This window comes from Berghia stephanieae, unplaced genomic scaffold (assembly GCF_034508935.2).
Source record: "Berghia stephanieae isolate SIO BIC M18660-M18661 unplaced genomic scaffold, UCSD_Bste_1.3 scaffold1662, whole genome shotgun sequence".
Taxonomy (NCBI): Eukaryota; Metazoa; Mollusca; class Gastropoda; order Nudibranchia; family Aeolidiidae; genus Berghia; species Berghia stephanieae.
Window position 1 is genome coordinate 1 of NW_027622693.1, and position 6,531 is coordinate 6,531.

At 61.0% G+C, this 6,531-nt stretch overlaps 3 pseudogenes; all 3 read right to left on the minus strand.

The window, feature by feature from the left end:
- Nucleotides 1-2,838, minus strand: LOC144961187 (large subunit ribosomal RNA; annotated as a pseudogene; the record flags this gene model as incomplete).
- A 303-nt stretch (nt 2,839-3,141) lies between these two features.
- Nucleotides 3,142-3,290, minus strand: LOC144961185 (5.8S ribosomal RNA; annotated as a pseudogene).
- A 184-nt stretch (nt 3,291-3,474) lies between these two features.
- LOC144961186 (small subunit ribosomal RNA) lies at nt 3,475-5,408 on the minus strand (annotated as a pseudogene).
- Between the last annotated feature and the right edge of the window lie 1,123 nt (nt 5,409-6,531).

Consider the following 6,531-nt stretch of genomic DNA (forward strand, 5'->3'; position numbering starts at 1 on the left):
CCGAGGTTCCGTCCTCGCTGACCCCCTTGGACACCTTCGCTGCGCTTAGAAATGTACCGCCCCACAAACTCCCCGTCCGAGCTGTCCCCGCAGGGTCGCTGTCGCCGTCGTGACCGCTCGGGAGTCGGTGGACTCCCCGCCCGACGCGACGGCGCTTGACGTCTGAACCTCGTACCCTCCTACCTGCAAAAGCCCGAGTCCCCACTCCGTCGGTAATGAGGTCCCGCGGGTACGGTATTTCACTGTCCGCCCGAAACGCTACCGCCTATCTACACCCCCCACGCTCCTCCACAAGTCGACTAGAGTCAAGCTCGACAGGTCTTCTTCCCCCGCGATTTCACCAACCCGTTCCCTTGCTGTGATTTCGCCGGCTAGATAGACATGGAATCTCGTTAATCCGTTCGTGCGCGTCGCTAATTAACACGAGCATTTGGCTACCTTAAGATCATAGTTACTCCCGCCGTTTACCCCGCGCTTATGCAATCTCTTCACTTGACATTCTGAGCACGGGCAAAATCACTCCCGTAAACACCTTTTCAGCTCGAACCTCTGTTTTAATTAACATCGGATTCCCCCTGTCCGTGACAGTTCTGAGACAGCGTGAGTCGAGTCGCGTCGTTGTCCCCCGCCACCAACGCGCCCCGCGAAGGGCGTCAGCCGACGAGGCCGCTCGCCCGGCCCCCACGGTTTCCGCGCACGTCTCTCCCCCTCGGAGTTCCCCTCAGGTGCGTCGGTTCTGCCCGCTTCCTCCCCTAGCCCGACCGTCCCGCCCTCAGAGCCAATCCTTCTCCCAATTACGATCCATTTTGCCGACTTCCCTTACCTACATTACTCCGTGACCAAGCTCAACCTAGAGACCTCTGCGACATATACGCCGCAGCGAGATGACGTGCCCTCACGGTTTTCACGGACCGCCGTGACGCTCCGACGCAGCCATGTCTTACGCGACGCTTTTCGGCCTGCCACCCTTTCTCCGTCGACCCGATTCCAGGCGAACCAACCTTAAAAAGAGACGACGCTCTCCCCGTGCCCACGGCAGCGTTCCCCTTCTGTCGCGTCGCCGCGCCGCCCCCCACCCGAACGTATCGCGACGAGGGGGCCGTTCTCCGCCGCCCGTTCCGACGAACCTTAACGGATTCCCTTTCGGCGTCGCAGGTGACTGACAGCCACGCGCGCCCGTTCGGCCGCCCGCCCCGCGTGTTTCGTACCCGCTTCAGCAAGGAGCTAACCCCCCCTTAGACCGACTCACCCACGTACATGCACTGTTCCCGCGAACCATTCCCCACTTCGCCTTGAAAAGTACTCTCCGTTCATATTTGCTACTACCACCAAATCTTCACCCCGCGGCTCCGAACGGGATCGCTCCCGACTTTCACCCACCGCGGCGCACCTCCTACTCCCCCGCCTGCCCGGGAGGGATCGCACCCCTCCCGCTGGCGGGCGCCCGTGTGGTCCGACCTCAGCGCCATCCATTTTCAGGCGGTCGTTCGGCAGTGAGTTGTACACACTCCTTGGCGGATTCCGACTTCCGTGCCACCGCCCTGCTGTCATACCGACCCACACCTTTTAGCTTTCCCGTGAGCGTCCTGCGTTGGCACCACAACCGGGCGTTCGTTCATCCCCAGCGCCAGTTCTGCTTACCAAAAATGGCCCACTCGCACCCGTGATTCTAGGCCAGCCCCGTGCGAGCGGTCTGCGCCTCACCCTTGAAAGTTTGAGAGTAGACGAGGCGTTTCGCCCCCGATCCTCCAACCATTCGCTTTACCGATGAAAATCGTCCGTCGCACCGCTATCCTGAGGAAACTTCGAGAACCAGCTACTAGTGTTCGATTGTCTTTCGCCCCTACGCCCAAGTCGGCGTCGATTGCACGTCAGAGTCGCTTCGACCTCCACCAAGTTTCCCCCGCTTCGCTCTGCTCAGCGTAGATCACCATCTATCGGTCCCGACGCCTGCACTCATGCTCCACAGCCGTCAACGCGCGACCGCCGGCCGCGTGCGCTCCGGACTCGGTGAGTCGCCCAGAGATCCCGCCCTCGCCCGCGAGGGCCTCTCGCTTTCACTTCGCCGTGGGTTTAGTGAAACCCTCGCTCGCACAGGCGTCGGACTCCTTGTCCGTGTTTCAAGACGGTCGCAGTACCGGAATAACGCTGCGCACCTTTCGACGACCGAGCCGCCCGCCCGAGCCGAAACCCCCCGGCGAACCGCCGCCGTTGTCCGCGTCGACCACGGCACCCGAATACGACCGCTCTCGTGCCAACTCGCGCCCACGATCCGCAGCCACGACCCGCGTAGGCCGCGGACGAGACGGCCCTGCCGTGCAGCGGAACCCCCGTGTGGCACGCGCCCGACCCCCGAACTCGAAGCGTCCCCGTCTCCGGGCGCCTCCGCGGGGCACGGCGACCACCGCCACGGCGGACACTCGCTCGCTCAGCCATTTACCCCTTGCGTTTCACGCGCTTTGCACCCTCTCTTCAAGTTCTTTTCAACTTTCCCTCACAGTACTTGTTCGCTATCGACTCGCGCAGGTACTTAGCCTTAGTGGAGTTTACCACCCGCTTCGGCTGCACTGCCAAGCAACCCGACTCCGGGTCGAGGTCGCGAAGGAGCGCCGCCGGCAAGGCCTGCACCCCTCGGCAAGCCACGCTCGAGAAGACTCGCGCGGCGCTCCCGATCCCGCTCGACACCGACCCGAACGCTACAGCTCCCCCGGCACGGCCCAGGGTTTCAGCGCTGGCTCTTCCCGCTTCACTCGCCGTTACTGGGATCCCCGTTGGTTTCTTTTCCTCCGCTTACTGAAATGCTTTAGTTCGGCGGTACCCTCGTCCGATATGAGGTCGGCAGATCGCCCCATCCGTCGGTTCGCCGCGCGTCGTTATACTTACTTCCCCGCATACCCCCACGAAGCCCTCGCTCGCGTGTACATCGAGCAGCCCAGATTGAGAAGAAGCACCGATCGCGTGCGTGCTTCCCCTCTTCGTGCGCGTCTTATTCGTCGTCCCCCGCCCATACCCAGAGCCGGTGGGACGACGTCTCCCTGTCAGACGGAGCCCTCGATCTACGCCGCCATCGGGACGAGACCCGACCGTACGGCACTCGCGCCGCTCATCCCCCCGAAAGACCGTTGCGGCGACGTCGTAGGCCGACCCTCATACGACGTGCCGTGACTTACGCCCACGCCGCAATTTGCGTTCAAGACGTCGATGTTCAATGAGGCAGCTGCAGTTCACACACTCAATACGCTGGCCGCACCTTCATCGACGCGCGAGCCGAGTGATCCACCGCCAAAGTTGTATTATTTTCTCTCGCTTAAGGCCAAACGACGACAAAGGTGGGGCAACGTTGCGCGCGCGTTACTCGCGCGCAACGCCGCCGCCCCGTTTATCGCCTGGACCGCTCCCCGCCAGGAGCAGCCCGCCTCACCGGACAGTGTTTTTTTAACCCTTCACCCTCGGCGGCTGGGCAAAACGAAATCGACGTGATCCTACCGAAGGTTCACCTACGTAACCTTGTTACGACTTTACCCTCTCGGGCAGCGCAGTTCGGCGACATCGCACGACTGCGATTTCAGAGCCGAAGCTCCGTCTCGCCGCCACTCCGGGCCCTGCTGCGCCGTCCCCGAAGGTACGACGGGCGTGTGTACAAAGGCAGGACGTAGTCGGCACGGATGCTGACCCTGACTACGTGGCATTCCGATTCACGGCCCAACTCGCAGGAAGACCGACCCCGGACATGAAGACTCCTACGCTCACGTCTACACCGCGCCGCTGCGCCACCACTGTAGCACACTGCAGCCCAGACGTCTAAGGCATCACAGACCTTTATGGCTCCATCTCGTACGCACTGCTCGAGTCAATCCCTGCAGACGCGCCTGCGCGACGGCGTCCGGGCACCGCCTCTCCCTGATGGGAAGACCGACGCCCGACCCGAGACCGAAACGCCGACCCAACCCTGAACGGACCCCTCTTGACCGCCGTTTGTTATCCGCCAGCAGAGTCTCGCCCGTTATCGAATGAACCAGACGGATCGCTCCACGGCTAGCAACGCCATGCACCACCACCCACCGAATCATGAAAGACCTCATCTGTCAATCCACCGTGTCCGACCTGGTAACTTCCCCGTGTTGAGTCAAATTGACCGCAGCTCCACTCCTGTGGTGCCCTCCGTCAATTCCTTTAATTTCAGCCTTGCGACCGTACTCCCCCCGAGCCCAGCACTCTGATTTCTCCGGCCTCGCGAGGCTTCCCCACAGGACGTCCCCGCGTAACCGTCGGCATGGTTTACTGTCGAACTACCGCGGTACCTGATCGCGTTCGTTCCTCCGACTTTCGTTCATGATCAACGAAGGCGCTCTTGCCGGTGCCTTCGCTCTTGTTCGTCCCACCGCGATCGTCGATTCCACCCCTCCCCGTAGTACGCCGCCCCCCGGCCGTCTCTATAACCTCGCCCACCGCCCCCACGAACCGTCCCGTGGTTACATTGCGGGCGGTGCGTCATCACATCGTTCCGAGCAAAGCTGTGCGAGCACGACCTGCTTTGACACTCCAATTGATTCAGGAGAACACCGCCCTACCTTAGTGTCGCCCAGATACGCCACGTACCAAGCCGACACGGCTTAAACGGAAAGAACTAAACCGGCAGCGACGGCAAGCGATGCCCGCGAGATCCGTCGCGAGGTCCGGTTGCGGCACCGGAAGGCACCGCTTGCTCCATCCCCAAAACCACGACGGTGCATAATCGCCGGGCAACGTCACCCGCGTTTGTCGCTGCCGTCACCTCAGAGATCCAACTACGAGCGTTTTAAACGCAGCAACTACAACATACGCCATCGACTGGAATTACCGCGGCTGCTGCACCAGCTTGCCCTCCGATAGTCATCAACGCACGTTTTTGGTCTACCTCAATCCGACCGCTAGCTCGCATGCGAGCCCAGCCCCGACATTTATCTTCACTACCTCACCGTGCTGAGTGGGTAAGTTGCGCGCCTGCTGCCACCCTTAAGCGTGTAGCCGTCTCGCAGCTCCCTCTCCGGATCGAACCCTGATCCTCCGTCACCCGTAGCCAACACGGGGCTCTTGCCCGCCGTCTAAATTGATGGACGCGAGCAAACGGCACGCCGCTAACAGCGTCGTCACATACCCAGAGTTCGCCTCACCTGGGGGCGGCGTTAACCACCCCCGCCGGTCAAGATCCTAATAAATGCCCCTCTCCCCGCGAGTAACCCCGTTAGAGGAGACTCGTGTGCACTATTACTCTGGATTCCTACAGTGTCCGGACAAACATCGCCCACCCCGTGTATTATCGCCGATATACTGAGCAGTTCGCGTGCTCCCCTTCTGTGTAGGGTACATAGGCGTGCATGGCTTAACCCTCAAGACAAGCATAAGACTACAGCAGGATCAACCTGTAGCGTATCCATTTCCAACCCGCGGGACGGACCCGCTGGACAGAGGCTACGGCGCCGACGACCGAAGCCAGACGCCGAAACTCCCAGCGCTCGACTCCTTCGCCGACGGCCCTTCTCGACTCTACCGCACAAACGTTCACACCCTTCGCCTTCTCGCTGCTGGTCGACTGCTCCGACCGCCCGGACACGCTCGCGCTCACACGACTCTAGGTCCTCTACCGAGGAGCTAACCTGGGACCGACTCTCGGACTCTCTCGACCAACCGCTCGTCCAGCGCTGGTGACCGTGGTGTACCAGAGGCCACCGCGCGCCTTTCGGCTCGCCTTGCTCAATTTCAATTTTTCCGACCGACGACCGCCTTCCCTACTATACGTCCCAAACCCCTGGTAAGGTAGCCCTTTTCCTCTTGCGACTACTAAAAAAAAAAATTTTTTTGGTGCAAATTCAGATTCAACCCCAGGCACGTATGGCAAACCCGAGCCCGACCTCCGAACACCCGAATTTCCCATCGCACACTCTAGCGAAGTAGCGGGAACGCGTTTAACGCCGCTAAACGGTCTTCCGAGCGAGTACAGGGCCCTAACGGGAAGGGCCCCGAAGTTCAAAACCGTCGGCAATGGGAGGTCCCAGGTGCGATCATAGTGGGGTTTATTTCATTCAAATTCGCTCCGTAGAGGAAATGCGCTCGACCAAAGTTTTTTCCCTCGGCCCTCGGGGGGCTTACCGCGGGAGCGTCCCGGCGCTAGAGTCCTTCTCGGCCGTAGCGAGAGCTTCTTACCCCAGGGACGCCCGTGCGGTAAAGCCTCGAATCGACGAGGCGATAAAATCGTATGAATAAAGCTCCCAAACCGGATTTGAACCCCGGCAGGTTGGCCGGCCCGTGGCCAACTCGATCGAGCCCGAGTCGTCGATCGCCCGACTCTAGCGAAGTAGCGGGAACGCGTTTAAACACTCCGCCAAGCGAGTACAGGCCCTAACGGAAGGGCCCCGAAGTTCAAAACCGGTCGGCAATGGGAGGTCCCAGGTGCGATCATAGTGGTGGGTTTATTTCATTCAAATTCGCTCCGTAAGGAAATGCGCTCGACCAAAGTTTTTTCCCTCGGCCCTCGAGGGCTTACCGCGGAGC